The following is a 16,861-nucleotide window of genomic DNA, read 5'->3' as shown; positions in this document are numbered from 1 at the left end:
TTTGCGATTCCAATACTTCTTCCAGCTCATTATGATCCTAGGTTAGGTATGCAATCTCTAAGAATGTTATGTTCTTCAGTCTGAGCTCCCTTTATTTCTGTCTCTATCCACTCTCCATGACTTCTCAAACTCCTCATTAGCAGCTCTGCCCTGCTCCCACATGGGTCTTTCCCCACTCCACTTGCCAACCCCCTTCCTGTATTACCTTTCTCTCCTCCATTAGAAAGTTAGCTTGAGGGATTTCTGGGTCATGTGATCAACAATAATGAAGACTAGACACTTTGTCCAATCCTCACAACTTTTCAAACCCTCTCAAAATAAGAATCATGTGAAAATATATTTTCATTTGTCTGCAAGGTCTTAAACACCAATAACACTGAGGTAACAACTCAATGAAGTAAAAGCAGAGCAGGGTAGTCCATAAACCTTAAGGCTCACACACAATCCTCCAGCAGCCACCACACTGACAGGGCTTCACAAACTGACCCATAAGTCTGCAATAGAACTCAACTCTCCTCCCTACCTCTGGGCTACAGAAAGCCAACAGGCAGAAGCTTGCTCTAGCTGGGACTTTGGGGTAGCAACACTCTTGCTCTGAAGCATTACTTAGCCAGGAGCAGAGGGAATGGGGGAAGGGCACTAGCATGTGTAAGGATCTACCAAGCACTGAAGCAGAGAATGGGTGTCCAGATGGTGCCCACTTATGTCTATCCAGTTATGTCACTTGGGGGCAGAGATCAAGACTGAATAAAACATGAAGTATACAATGTTGGAGAAATCTGAGATGACTTTGAGGCCCAGCACCTGGGAAAGTACTATCAAAAAGGAAGGAGTCAGAGGGGCAGCTAGGTGGTGCAGTGGATAAAACAATGGCCCTGGATTCAGGAGGACCTGAATTCAAACCTGGCCTCAGACACTTGACACTTACTAACTCTGTGACCCTGGGCAAGTCACTTAACCCTCTTGCCCCTCTGCCCCAAAAAGGAAGGAGTCAGTGAGTGGTGATAGGGGAATATAAGGGGGGGGGGGGCTGAAATAACAAAGATCTCAGAAGAAGAAAATACAGTTAATGACTCTGAGCACAAGAAGATATATCAAGAGGAAAGATCTTAATAATAGAATAGCCTCCAGATCATTTAAAGACTTCAGACATCTACAAATAAATGATTGCAGGATGTAGACTTTACATTTCTTGCAGGGATGGGGTCTCATTTGCTTGAGTTTGTATCCTCAGAACTTAGAGCAGTATTTTGCACACATACTAATTGTTTAGTAAATGCTCTGATTATCTGTCTAATCTATGTAATTATATCTGAACTACCTCTGAAATGTATACTATTCTGATATATAGAGGGAGAAGGAACAAGCATTTGTTGAATGCCTATTATGTACCAGTCACTGTGCTAAGTGCTTTACAATTTCATTTGCTCCTCAGAACAACTTGTGAGGTGCTATTCTCATCTCCATTTCACAACTGAGGAAACTGAGGCAGATAGAGGTTAAGTTCCCAGGATCACACAGTAAATGTCTGAGGGCACATGTAAACTCAGGTCTTCCTGATTCCAAGAAAAGCACTCTATCTACTGGGCCACTTACCTGTCCCTAGGTTTCTACTAGGTTCAGTAACTGCTCTAGAAATGAAAAATAAAAGTACAAATTCATTAAATATCTGAAATCGCAATCATTCTACAAGTATCTAAACATGTACTATATGCCCAGCACTAGGGCTAGGAAGATAAAATTTAAATAGTCCCTGCCCTGAATAAATTTACATTCTGTCAGAGGAAAAAACATGTACAAATGTGAGACAAAATAAATACAAAATATAAATTTGAATCTTAGGATCTTAAAATTTCTTTTTCAGATTTTTAGGTCAGTGAATGAGAAAAAGGGTAGACAAAATGACAGTTATGATCACAATTTTCAACTACTACTACTATTGGTAATAGTAGTAATAACCAGCATTAATAGAGTGCTTTAAGGTTTGTAAAGTATTTTATAAATATTATCTCATTTGATCTTAACAACAACCCTGGGAGGTAGGTACTATTATGATCCCCACTTTACAGATGAAGCACATAGAGGTTAAGTGACATTTCCAGGACCATAGAGCTGGTAAAGGTCTGATGCTAGAGTAAAACTCGGGTCTTCCTGACTCTAGGTCCAGGGTTCTATGTACTGTAACACCAAACTGCAGGATAATATTGGAAGTAAGTACTTCCAGTATTATGTTTTTTCTCAGAACTATATTTTTTTATTGATTGAGGCTTCAAATATTTATAAAGTCTTCCCCATGTACAATGTGCAAAATGCTATATTCTTGTCAGTGTATTTAATCGTTTATTTCCAGGCCTTACTTATATCAATAATATAGTAGTAACATTTCTAACTATCATATGGTACACAGCAGGGTATTAGTAGACCTATAACTATCTCAAGAAGGCAAAAACTATACTGTTAACTTTATTACCCTAAGTCACTCATATATACCTTATACAAAGAAAATGTAAGAAGACAATAGAAAGGTAGAGAACTTTGGCATACTGAGACAATAATGAGAGACAGTCGTGATACTGTAGGAGACTAGTATAAGAGGCTGATGAGCCTAATCATGGAAAAGTCCCAACACAAGTCAAGAAATAGCTACGCTATATTGTTAGAAGGGAGACAGAAAGCTGAGAAATAATTTTTATAGCCATATTTCTGATAAAGGCCTCATTTCTAAAATATATTGGGAGCTAAATCAGATTTATAAGAATCCAAGTCATTCCCCAGTTGACAAATGGTCAAAGGATATGAACAGGCAGTTTTCTGATGAAGAAATCAAAGCTATCTATTGCCATATGAAAAAAAAATGCTCTAAATCACTATTGATTAGAGAAATGCAAATTAAAACAACTCTGAGGTACCACCTGACACCCATCAGATTGGCTAATCTGACAAAAAGGAAAATAATAAATGTTGGAGAAGCTGTGGAAAAATTGGTACACTAATGCATTGTTGATGGAGCTGTGAATTGATCCAACCATTCTGGAGAACAATTTGGAACTAAGCCTAAAGGGCTATAAAGCTGTGAATAACCTTTGACTCAGCAATACCACTACTAGGTCTGTATCCCAAAGAGATCAGATAAGAGGGAAAAGGAACCACATGTACAAAAATATTTATAATTTATAATTGAGGGGTTGCCCATCAATTGAGGAATGGCTGAACAAGTTTTGGTATATGAATGTAATGGAATTCTATTGTGCTGTAAGAAACTATGAGCAGGCAGATTTCAGAGAAACCTGGAAGGACTTGCATGAACTTATGATGACCGAGATGAGCAGAACCAGGAGAATATTGTACACAGTATCAACAGCATTATGTGTTGATCAATTGTGATGGACTTGATTCTTCTCAGCAATACAATGGTCCAAGATAGTTCCAAAGGATTCAAGATGGAAAATGCTCTCCAAATCCAGAAAAAAAAGAACTGTGGAATCTAGATGCAGATCGAACCATACTATTTCTATTGGGTTTTTTGTTGTTGTTTTTCTTTTTTGAGGTTTTTCCTTTTTGCTCTGTTTACACAGCTAGTTAAGTGTCAAGTGTCTGAGGCTGGATTTGAACTCAGGGGGTGTGTGTGTGTGTGTGTTTTTGTGGGGCAGTGAGGGTTAAGTGACTTGCCCAGGGTCACAGAGCTAGTAAGTGTCAAGTGTCTAAGGCCGGATTTGAACTCAGGTCCTCCTGAATCCAGGGCTGGTGCTTTATCCACTGAGCCACCTAGCTGCCCCCGGCCAATTGTATTTTTAAGTCATTATTTTCTTTTCCCAAGCTATTCTCTTGCATAATTCTCATTTCTTTTCCCAATTTTTCTTCTGCCTTTATTATTTGGTTTATAAAATCCCTTTTGAGCTCTTTCAAGAGGGTTTTTTGGTCTTGAAACCAATTTCTCTTTCTCTTTAAGGCTTCACATGTAGGCATTTTGACATTGTTGTCCTCCAGGTTTATGTTTTGGTATTCCCTGTTGCCATAATTTTCTGTGGTGAAGGGTTTTTGTTTCTTATTCATATTTTAGCTTCTTTTGTGCATTTTAAAGTTGGCAACTGGCGTACAGCATGCACTGTCCCAAGCTTTTTTTGCTGGGGGCCAGGGGCCCAGTCACTGGCTTTCTACTCTGAGGTTTCAGCCCCTTTCAGGTTTCTCACTGCACTGTAGTGGCTTAGCCTACTTGGGCCTGTTGAGTTGCAGAGAGCCCAGCTGTGCCACTAGCTTACTGAGCTAGGACCAAGGGTCTTCAGCTGCTGATCTGTGCTGTGGTTAAGAGCCTTTTGCTGGCTTGCCCAAATACCCTCTTCACTGAGTTGTGCTCCCCTTTTACCCAGGTGAGGCAGACCTTTCCCGAAGACCTTCTAGGTTATCTTAATCTGGAAGATTGTTTCACTGTCTTTTTCTAGGTTCTGCAGCTCCAGAAATAATGTAGAGGCTTAATTTATTGTTGTTTCTGAGGGAAATTTGGTAGAGATCAGGCAACTTCCTGGCTTCACTCTACCATCTTGGCTCTGCCTCTCAGGAGACTTTATTTTTTTAAATGTAATAAACATTTTTATTTATAGTTTGGGGTTCCAATTTTTTATCACTCCTTCCTTCCTTCCCCTCTTCCCTTTCTGAGGTGGCAATCAGGTATGGGTTATACATGTATGGTTATGTAAAACATTACAGGGCTAGCTAGGTGGCACAGTGGATAAAGCCTTGGCCCCGGATTCAGAGTTCAGACACTTGATACTTACTAGCTGTGTGACCCTGGGCAAGTCACTTAACCCCCATTGCTCCGCCAAAGAAACAAAAAACAAAACAAAATTACCATATTTGTCATATTTTACAAGAAAACTCCATTCAAAGAAAAAAAAGTGAAAAATAGCATGCTTCAGTCTGTTCCATCAATATCAGTTCTTTCTTTGGAGGTGGATAGTATGTTTCATCAAGAGTCCTTTGGGATTGTTTTGGATCATTGCATTGTTGAGAATAGTCAAGTCATTCACAGTTCTTCATAAAACAATACTGCTGTTTTTGTGCACAATGTTCTCTTGGTTCTCATCACTTCACTATACATCATTTCATACATGTCTTTTCAGGCCTTTCTGAAGTCATCCTGCTTGTCATTTCTTATAGCAAAATAATATTCCATTACCATCATATACCACAGTTAGTTTAGTCATTCCCCAATTGATGGGCATTCCTTTGGGGTTTTTTTGTTTGTTTGTTTGTTTTTTGTTTTTTTGTTTTGCGGGGCAATGGGGATTAAGTGACTTTCCAAGGGTCACACAGCTAGTAAGTGTCAAGTGTCTGAGGCCAGATTTGAACTCTGGTCCTTCTGAATCCAGGGCCAGTGCTTTATCCACTGCTCCACCTAGCTGCCCCACTGATTTCCAATTCTTAACCACCACAAAAAGAGCTGCTATAAAGATTTTTATACAAATAGGTCTTTTTCTCTTTGGGGGAATGTCTTTGGGATATAAACCTAGTAGTGATATTGCTGGATCAAAGGGCATTCACAGTTCTATAGCCCTTTGGGCTATAGTTCCAAATTGCTCTCCAGAATGGTTGGATCTTTTTACAATTCCACCAACAGTGGATTAGTGTCCCAGTTTTCCCACATCTTTGCACAAACAAAACTAATGTAACCAAGATTACAAGGGAAGCCGAAAACTAGGAAAGAATTTTTGAAACAACTATCTCTGATAAAGGCCTCATTTTTCAAATATGTACAGAACTAAGTCAAATTTATAAAAATACAAGTCATTCCCCAATTAATAAATGGTCAAAGGAAATGAACAGGCAGTTTTCAGACAAAGAAATCAGAACTATAGTGAAAAAATGCTCTAGATCACTATTGATCAGAGAAATGTAAATTAAAACAACTTTGAGGTATCACCTCATACCTATCAGAGTGGCAAATATCACAGGAGACTTTAAAAGCAATGATTCTGCCTTCTTCTTTGTCTCATTTATTTGGGTTGGCTTCTTTTAAAAGTTCTTTTTCATGGTCAGAATCCTAGGCCTTCTGGCTAGTTTGCCCTCAGGTAAATGTCCTGAAATGATAACTGCAGGGGGGACTGACCACCAGCAAGCAGCCCTATTCCTGTCTCCCCTAGCCCTGTGTCCAAGTTGTTTTTTTTTTTTTAAAACTTCTAACAGGTGGGCTACAAAAACATTCCAGAATGTTGCCAAGAGGCAATTTTAAAAATTGAATATAATGAAAAAAGAAAATAATTGAGTATAGAGTCAGCTTTAATAATGAAGACCTGGGTTAATGTGCCACCTTTCAACACATACTAGTTGTGCAGCTCTGGAAAAGTGCCATTAACCTAAGAAATTTTGAAGAACAGTTAATGATGTGTATTGGTGGAGGGTTTCTTCACCAGGAATTCCCTACACTAAGAAACTCACAGATCTAAGGGAAAAATATTTCAATTCCTAGCCAATATTTTGACTAGGAACTGAAATTAAGCTCACTGGCCCAGAGTTTACAAACTATATTCTTTCCCCTTTTTTCAATATAGGGACATTTATCCTTTAGTGCTACTTCTCCAATATCTTTAAAATATCACTGGCAGTGTTTCAACATTCACATCCATCATTTCCTTCAGTTACTGAGAATGTTATTTTTCTGGGTCGGGTGACCTGACTTCAACAAGAACAGATATATGCTCTGTTATTCTTTTCTTATTTCTATTAGGTATCAACTTCCCATTAGTTATTTTTGTGATATGGAGATGAGAGAAGGTGAACTATATTTGTATGACCAAACCCTTGGGATTAGAAGAAAACAGCAAATGAGTTTGCTTAGCTAGAGCAAGTATAAATCTGGGTGTAGCAGAAAATGAGGGCAGTTGAGTAAAGGAAAAATCAACATTAGAATATCTTACACTTAAAAATGTTAAATTCAATGTTAATTTAATTCTCTAATAAATACATCTCAATGTTGTTAATTGAGCATTCAATGCCAACCCCCAAAGAAGAAAGAAGGAATATATTTCACCCATTCTCCATATTTTCACAGAGTGATAGAAAAGATCTAGAAGGGGCAGCTAGGTGGTGCAGTGGATAAAGCACCAGCCCTGGATTTAGGAGGACCTGAGTTCAAATTTGACCTCAGACACTTGACACTTAATAGCTTTGTGACCCTGGGCAAGTCACTTAACCCTCATTGCCCCGCCAAAAAAACAAAAACAAAAACAACCCAAAAAGCTAGAAGATATAATGGACTACTAGACATAAAGCTTTAATAATAATAATAAAAGACTGAAGAGACATTACAAAAAGGAGCAATGATGAAATCTAAATAAAAGCACAAAAACACAAGTCAAGAAAGAAAAATACAAAAGCTAATGCAATAATCACAACATAAAATCTCAACCTGCAGCTTACTTAGATAGAAAGTGTCATTACAAAAGAGCATGATTACAGCATGATTACAGCAACGTATTCTGACTCCAAGTACCAAAAAACAATCTAGGAAATTTCAGTAAGCCATCTTTGAGATTTGCAATATGATCATTTTAAAAATTATTAGTGGCAAAAAATGCAAACCTAGAAAATAAGCAAAGAAACTTTTATTAGACAAAAAATAAGCTGAAAACAAACAAAAATTATATCATTAAGATAAAGCTTTAAAAAATTAATCACTTCTCACTGGGACTTAGAGATGGTCCCTGAAGAAAACTGACTAGAATCAAGCTCCAAAAGTTTTAATTTTCCAATTAGAGATTTAATATAGAACTTGTTTATTCTGAAAGGGCACATTACAAATACTTGGATTCATTGGCTAAAATGACAAAAAAGGAAGATAATAAATGTTGGAGAGGCTGTGGGAAAATTGGAACACTAATGCATTGTTGGTGGAGCTGTGAGCTGATCCAACCATTCTGGAGAGCAATTTGGAATTATGCCCAAAGGGCGATAAAGCTGTGCATACCCTTTGACCCAGCAATCCCACTTTTAGGTCTTTTGCCCAAAGAAATCATGGAAGGGGGAAAGGGACCCACATGTACAAAAATATTTATAGCTGCTCTTTACGTGGTAGCAAGGAGTTGGAAGTTGAGGGGGTGCCCATCAATTGGGGAATGGCTGGACAAGTTGTGGTATATGAATACAATGGAATATACTATTGTGCTGTAAGAAATGATGAGCAGGAAGAGTTCAGAGAAACCTGGAGGGTCTTACGTGAGCTGATGATGAGTGACATGAGCAGAACCAGAAGAACATTGTACACAGTATCATCAACATTGAGTGTTGACCTACTGTGATGGACTATATTCTTCTTACCAATGCAATGGTACAGAAGAGTTCCAGGGAACTCATGATAGAAGAGGATCTCCAAATCCAAGAAAAAAAAAAGAAAGAAAGAACTGTGGAGTATAGATGCTGATTGAACCATATTATTTCTTTTGTTTTGGGTGCTGTTGGTTTTTTTTTTTCTTTCTATTTTGAGGTTTTGCATCACTGCTCTGATTCTTTCTCTTGTAACAGGATTAATGCAGAAATAGGATTAATGTTATTATGTGTATATATATATGTATATGTATATGTATAGAGATATATAGATATAACCTATATCAGATTACCTGCTGTCTAGGGGAGGGGGGAGGGAGGGGAGGGAGGGAGAAAAATCTGAAATTGTAAAGCATGTATAAACAAAAGTTGAGAACTATCTTTACATGTAACGGAAAAAATAAAATACCTCATACATTAAAAAAAACAAAAACAAACAAAAAAAACCCAAATACTTGGATTCAGAGGAGAAGCTAAATTTTTGTTGTTGTTGTTTGTTTTTTGCGGGGCAATGAGGGTTAAGTGACTTGCCCAGGGTCACACAGCTAGTAAGTGTCAAGTATCTGAGGCTGGATTTGAACTCAGGTCCTCCTGAATCCAGGGCCAGTGCTCTATCTATCCACTGTGCCACCTAGCTGCCCCCAAAGCTAAATTTTTGATAGGAAAAGAGATCAAATCCTACATGCTGTGATGCTGGAAGGATTCCAAACACATCTAAATTCAAGGTTCTCACTTCCCTATGCTACTGATGCCTAGAAATGGAAAATCTAACTTCTCCTATTATAATGAAGAACCGTACAGCTTCACAGAAAGATGGAAAAGTAGTAAAGACTCAAATAAAAGTCCCTCCGATGAATGAGCAAAGTACCTCATCTGTCTCAGTGGCAGCTTTTCTGACCTATATCTGAGAAAAAATTCCTTGGAGTTTCTGACAGTATATAGAGAGATTCTTCAACCACCATTTTTCCTTTCCTCTTCTCCACCATAGACTTCTGAATAACGAAATTAAATTACTACATGGGATTCTCTAGTGCCTTGAGAAGTATCATCATTGAATTGAGAATTGTGACCATATATTTAAGATCACAACCTAATTTTTTTTTTACAACCTAATTTTTTTATGAATTGTATTTTATGAATATCATCCCTCAGGTCCCTACCAGTTCTAACATTATATGATGTTGTAGTTCATCCTTCTTTTTCAAAAAGCACCATGACATTGGGGGTGATGTCATAACTTGCAGTGAATTGGATATTTTTGGGGGAGGGGCAGGCAGGACAATGAGGGTTAAGTGATTTTCCCAGGGTCACAAAGCTAGTGTCAAGTGTTTGAGGTCAGATTTGAACTCAGGTCCTCCTCAATCCAGAGCCTGTGCTTTACCCACTGCACCACCTAGCTGCCCCCAGTGAATGGGATTTAAGTGAGGGAGGGCTGTACAAGGTCACCAACCTCACTCTCTCTCCTCCAGGGCCCTCTGGGTCTAGCAGCAAGATATACATCTGGATGACTGAAGATGGCCATGGATGTTTAAGGCAATTGGGGTTAAGTGACTTACCCAGGGTCACACAGTTAGTAAGTATTTGAGGTGAGATTTGAACTCAGGTCCTTCCAATTTCAGGGTCAGTGCTCCATCCATTGTACCACCAAGCTGCCCATCATTATATAATAATATAATTTTGAATCTTGATTTCACTTCTAATAGAACATGTTTAGAGACATGTTTACTCATTTCATTTGTGCCTTCTTGTTCCTTTTTTCCTTTTATTTTCCCCTTTTAGAACTTTCAATTAATCAATATTCCCCACTGAAAGGGTGTTTTCTGCTTAGACTCCATCAAATTTTCAAAATCTTAAGGGTCAAGAAAACGTAAGGGTTGAGTCTTTTTGACAAGTTGATCATTTTGCACCTCCTTGGCACAATGGTTAGAGTTCCTGACCTAGAGATATGCCTGAAAAATGACCAAACAACAACAGAGAATATGTATTTTTGAACAGGTTTCTTTAAATCTAGTTTAAGATAAGATGCTTTGAGTGATTCATTTGCATATAAAAAGGCCAGGAAAGCAGCGGAACTGCTAGCAAAGGCTAGGAACTTTCCCCCATAGTATAGATTACTTCTCTACATTTTTCACAGCCATTAATTTGTGTAAACAAACAAGAGGACCTTAGGGATTTTTTTGTTTTGTTTTGTTTTGTTTTTAATAAGGAACTCTGAACCCCAGAGATATCTGGCAATTATTGAGTAAATGGCTAGCCAACAAAGATAAACATTTTGGAAATGAACCAGATGGTTATCCTACATTAGGGTGAGGTCTCTAACCAAAGGAACCCATCCCTAAACCAGAAAAAGTCATTTAAGCATAAACCTCAGCTCTCCTACCTCCTGCCTGGGAATTGCCAAGCCTCAGCACCTCTGCTCTGAGGAAGCACCAACTTTACTGGGGAAATGTAAGAACTGGTCTTGTTATTCCATTTGAGTAAATGCCTTTGATAAGAGCTAATTAAGTCAAATAACTAATATTAGTGGACAAAAAACAGTGAGGGTTCAAGAGCTACAGTTTTAGAAATTGCTTCCCACAGTATTATCCTTAGATCTTTTCTTTTTCTTTTTTTTTTGGGGGGGGCAGGGCAATGAGGATTAAAGGACTTGCCCAGGGTCACACAGCTAGTACATGTCAAATGTCTGAAGCTGGATTTGAACTCAGGTCCTTCTGAATCCAGGGCTGGTGTTTTATCCACTTCGCCACCTAGCTGCCCCTATCTTTAGATCTTAAGGAATCTCCTAGACCTTGGATCCCCCACCCTGCAAAAAACCTAATGCACAGGAGAGGGTTATTCCAGCAGCAGCATTTTCATTCTTTTTTCATTTATGTTCTTCTCTTTGAGAATCTTATCCTACTCACATTCTAAGAAGCAAAAACCAAACTCTCTGTGAGTAACCAGAAGAACAAGTAGATGACAAGGACTGAAAGATCAATCTGCCTATTCATTCTGTGTTATCACCCATTCCACTTGGTGCTACCTACCACAGAGAATAAAGATATTCTGTCGCTATACCTTTAAGAGGCAAATAGAATGTTCGAAAAAAGGAAGTTGGGGCTGGAAGTTTGGAGTTATCTTCTAACTGTCGTTTTCTCTCAGGCATTTCTCCCTAAGGAGTCAAGGTGTTAACTTTGATCTATGAGGAATATGTGATGAAGGCTAAGCAAAAAATTGAGAAGAAACATCTTTCTTGTGTAACAGGGGGCTAGTGAGCAGTCCTCAGCATGCTTGGCTGATATAACCTCCCATATGGAAGAAGCTAGAGATGGTGCTTTCAGAGAGACACGTATGTACATGTTGGGCACACATGGTCTTCCTATAGCTGGTTCTGGTCTGCGGGGCACGTGATAAAGAGGAGTCCTTTGGCTTGTGTAGCCAGAGTGGAGTGTGTTCAAAAGGCACTAACTCCTTTTTTTCTTTCTTTCTTTTTTTTTTTCAGTCTGACACCTTCCTGCCAGGCTTCATTTTAGTGAAAGAAGAGCAACAGCGATATGAGGAAAGGCTCTTCCCTTTGGAGGCTCACAGGTGGCTCATACATACAGAGAAGCCTCTTGGGTTTATTTTCTTGGCTTCAAAGGAAAGGAATATGGAGCTGTGAAAATGGCCAAGACTTGGTGAGCTTTGAAAGGTCAAGAGAGTGAGTAACCAGAGGATCCAAGAGGGGAGCCCAGGCTATGTTTTGCGACTAACCAATCTGGTGTCAAAGGTTGAGGAATGACCTTCAGTACCCAGACTAAAGATAGCTGAAATACGGACTCAACAGCAGTTATTTTCATTTGGACTTGGTGGAGCAAATGCTCATTGTCCCCAGGAGCCAGGGAGGTAAAAGGGAAAGTACCCCTCTTTCCTCCGGAACCAGGGGCGGGCATTGGGGATGGAGAATGTTTGTATTTCTATTCTTGCTATGGCAGCAAAGTAAATATCCCTTTGTAAAAGCTAATTCATGTTAACTGGCTGCGTGGAACTGGGGTGTTAATTCCTGGCAGTTAACAATGGGGGTAACACTCTGGAATGAAGCAGCTCGAGAGCAACAGAGATGTAGCCAGTTTCACTCTGGGTATTGGACTCCTCAGTGGGGATGGGAGCTGAGATAAGGATGTCTCAGAGTTGACATTTGTTCCATTTGCCAGAATGGTCTTAACAGTTATTTTATGAAGAAACATTACAAAGAGAGTGAAGAATCTGCGTGGCACATACAGCTTTCAATGCATTCCTGGAGAGACTGTTACCTGTGAGGCCTTGAAAGAGGAGAAAGAAAAAGGAGTCAAATAACTTATTTCCTGGGAGATTGATTTTAACTCTTAAAGAGAAATAAGAAACGCCCATCTAGAGAGAGACGATATCTTGGATGAACTGAATAATGGAATTGTGTTGTCCAAGATAGTTCAAAAGGACTCATGATGGAAAATGTTCTCCAAATCCAGAAAAAAATAAAACAAAACAATGCAATCTAGATGCAGATTGAACCATACAATCTCTATTTTTTCCCGTTTTTCTTTTTTTGTTGTTGTTTTTCCTTATTGCTCTGATTATTCTTGCACAGCATGACTAATGCAGAAATATGTTTAATGTGATTGTATATATATGTGTAACTTATATCGGATTGCTAGCTGTCTTGGGGAGGGGGCAGGGAGGAGAGGGAGGGAGAAAAATTTGAAACTAGAAATCTTATGAAAACAAATGTTACAAACTATCCTTACATATAACTGGAAAATAATAAAATACTTTTTTTGGGTTTTGGGGGGGGGTTTAATGGCAGGGCAATGAGGGTTAAGTGACTTGCCCAGGGTCACACAGCACCCAGCTAGTAAGTGTCAAGTGTCTGAGGCTGGATTTGAACTCAGGTCCTCCTGAATCCAGGGCCAGTGCTTTATCCACTACGCCACCTAGCTGCCCCCATAAAATACTTTCATGGAAAAAAAATAATAGTGAAGAAAAATGATCTGCTGTTATAGCAAAGGTCTTGGGCGGCTCAATAAATAAATATTAAGCACCTACTATGTATCCTGCACTGTGTTAAGCCCTGGGGATACAAAAAGAGGCAAATGACAATCCAAGAAGGTTACACTTTAATGGGGGAAACAGCATGCAAGCACACACATATGATAAATAGGAAAGAATTAACAGAGGGAAGGTACTAGAATTAAGTAGTACTGGGAAAGGCTTCCTATAAAAGATGAAATTTTTAATTGGGACTTAAAGGAAGCCTGGCAAATCGGGTAGGCACAGCTGGAGAAGGAAAACATTCAAGGCATGAATGATATGGATCATCTTATTTCAATAGAAAATATTGCAAATAATTATATATGATCTTTTTTACTGATTAATTATTCTGTTTCTTAAAATATAAGAGATTGAGGGATTATATACATATATGCAACTACTATTGGGGAGAACGGATTTTTCTAGTTTATTCAATAAATAACATTTAATAAGGTCTGGTGGGGACTCAAGACAACTAATTAATGGGATATGAGGCAGCAGTTTTAATTAATAAGAAAATATCTAAATATACCCTTGGAATACTCTAGAGTTTGGGGTGATAATATTAAATATGGGAATGATTCAAGTGGTAGGTTGAAGTGTGACTGACGAATGTAGTTGACCTTCTAATTCTCACTACATATGTAATAAGCATTTATTAAGCACATACTATCTGTCAAGCCCTATGTGAGGTGCTGGCAATACAATATCAAAATGAAAACAATCTGTCCTTTCAAGGAGTTTACATTCTCTCAAAGGAAATATATATTTATATGAATACATATGGAGAAATAATATAGACATATAATTATGAAGATGTAAATGTATGTATGTATGTATATATAATACATGTAAGTATGCATAGTAACAAGTATATATTGAGTATCCTTTCCCCACAAAGCTATGGAGTAGGTAATGGGGTAACGAAAATGAAAACATAATACCAAGCCTCAGGGTAAGTCTACTGTGAAAAATACAAGTCTACAAATAATAGAAGGTATACTGTGATAAAAGCAGAGGAGAGATACAAAGTTCTCTGAAGTAGCACAAGGCCATTTTGGTCAGCACTATCTCACTGATTTATACACAGTTACACACACGGAGAGGAGCTCTGGGGGGATGAAGTTCAAGTAAGCAGCCTAGTGTTTGCTGACCATAAAAGCCACAGGATCAGAGGCACCCCATCCGATCCTTAGTCACAGCAGACTGAAGCCATTAAAGATGTCCCTCTAAGCCAGGTCTGTAGTACCCGCTCTCCCATTTGGTCCCAAGTTCTTACGTCTTACCACCGCAAATAGGGGCTTTTACCACCATATAAATCCTCCCTGACCTACTGTACTCCATCTTATAACGAAAGGTCTACCTGCCAGAAATAAAATCCATTTAATTAGGTGCTGTGGACCCTCATGACATTCTAGACTGATATTCTGTTTGGTTTTGTAGATTATTATAGCGCTTGTACAATATGTCATCTCTCCTCTTTTTGGTTGAAAAATAAAACAGCATGTGATGTAGCAACAACACCTGAAGGGTAATTCCAACCCCCAAAAAACCAAGTATCCATGCTGACTCAATAAGGTCCATGAGTGCTCAACATGAGGGAATCAAGAGATCACTCCCTTGAGACCAGATAACAATTTTAAAGACAAAAAGATTTTTCATTTAATCCTCTTTTAAAAAAAACCACACACATGCTTTTTCCTCATTACCTAGTGAAAAGAAAGAGAAACAATTCCAAGTTTTAGGACAGGAAAAAAAACCAAAGCAGCAGTTAATAAACTTTAACTTTTCTAGATGTACAAGAGAATCACAGTTGAATTTTCAAAAGTAAGCTTTTCAATTTATAAGAAAATCTTAGAATTCAAAATCAGGTACATTGTGGTACAATTCATCTCTAAGGAGTCTGGTGAATGAAATGCAACAAGAACTTTTTTTTTTGCATAGTTAACATCTTGTAAACAAATGCTTCAAGAAAGAAGCCATCCTTGAAGCTGACAAACAGATACAAATAAAATCTAGTAAAATTTGGGGTGCTAATCTTAGGGTTATTATCAACTAGGATAAGAGAAAAGGAAAGAAATTATCTCTATATTATGACTCTATTACTTAAAATAATTGAACTATCAATCAACTTTTTGTTGTTGTGCAGTCATGTCCCACTCTTCATGACCCTATCTGGGTTTTTCTTGGTAAAGATACTGAGTGGTTCACCAGCTCATTTTACAGATAAGGAACTGAGGCACACAGGTTCAAAGTGACTTGACCAGAGTCACACAGCTAGTAAGTGTCTGAGACCACATTTGAACTCAGGTCTTTCTGACTCTAGGCCCGGCATTCTATCCACTGCACCACCTAGCTGCCCTATCAAGCAACTACTCTTTTTTTTTAATTAATAAAGTATTTTATTTTTTTCCGTTATATGTTCTCAACCTTTGTTTATACAAGCTTTACAATTTCAGATTTTTCTCCCTCCCCCCTCCCCTAGACAGCAGGTAATCTGATATAGGTTATATATATATATATATACACATACACACATATATATATACACATAATAACATTAATCCTATTTCTGCATTAGTCATGTTATAAGAGAAAAAAATCAGAGCAATGATGGATAACCTCTAAATAGAAAAAAAACAACAGCATCAAAAACAAAAGAAATAGTATGGTTCATTTAGCATCTATACTCCACAGTTGTTTTTTTTTTTTCCTGGATTTGGAGATCCTCTTCCATCACGAGTTCCCTGGAACTCTTCTGCAAGCAACTACTCTTTATAAAATCCCTTCTGTGTTCCAGGTTGTATGCCATACCCTGGAGATACAAAGAATGATACAATCCCTACTCAAAAGGAGCTCAGCTCTAAGGTGAGAGACTATAAATATATAGATAAATATATACAACGTAAGAATCAGGCGAATAACTACAAATATATACAAAGTCGTTAAGTGCTGTGGACAATACTTTGTAAGGGAAGATATGAGCTTTTGAGGGGAACAGCAAAAGCTTCACACAGAGGATGATGCTCAAGCTGCATCTTAAAGGAAATAAAGGATCCCAAGAAGTGGAAGTGAGAATGGAGTGTGTTCCAGATACGTGGGATGCCCACAAGTGTAAAGGAGCAGAAATGGAAGACAGAGTGTTTGTTATGAGTGGGGAATAGACAGAAGGCCAGTTTAGCTGGATCACAGAACCCAAGAGGGAAATTAGTGTCCAATGAGTCTGGGAAGATAGCTTGGAGGAAGGTTGCATACTTGACAGCCATGATTTGATCTGATCATGATGACAACCCTTTGCAATCAACAACCAGCAAGCATACATTGACAACTATGTACTAGGCACTGTTCTAGGTGCTGGGTAGATGAGTACAAAGAAACAACCCCTGCTCACAATTTTTATGATGGGGGAGACAATAGTTACATATAAAATAAATTGTATACACACACGTGCACACACAAACACTCTCCCATGAGTATGTGTGTGCACACCCATAGTAGTTAAATACAAGACAGTTTGGGA

At 38.3% G+C, this 16,861-nt stretch overlaps 1 protein-coding gene and 1 pseudogene across 5 annotated transcripts in view; one reads left to right on the top strand and one right to left on the bottom strand.

Annotated features, from left to right (window-relative positions):
- DOCK3 (dedicator of cytokinesis 3) overlaps positions 1–16,861 on the bottom strand; it is a 529,377-nt gene that overhangs the window by 429,660 nt on the left and 82,856 nt on the right. The window lies entirely within an intron of this gene.
- The window catches only part of LOC122740256, a 51,105-nt pseudogene that overhangs the window by 8,641 nt on the left and 25,603 nt on the right, over positions 1–16,861 (top strand).

This window comes from Dromiciops gliroides, chromosome 1, assembly GCF_019393635.1.
Source record: "Dromiciops gliroides isolate mDroGli1 chromosome 1, mDroGli1.pri, whole genome shotgun sequence".
Classification (NCBI taxonomy): Eukaryota; Metazoa; Chordata; class Mammalia; order Microbiotheria; family Microbiotheriidae; genus Dromiciops; species Dromiciops gliroides.
The sequence above is the reverse complement of the archived record's forward strand: the minus strand, read 5'-3'. Positions and strand labels throughout refer to the sequence as shown.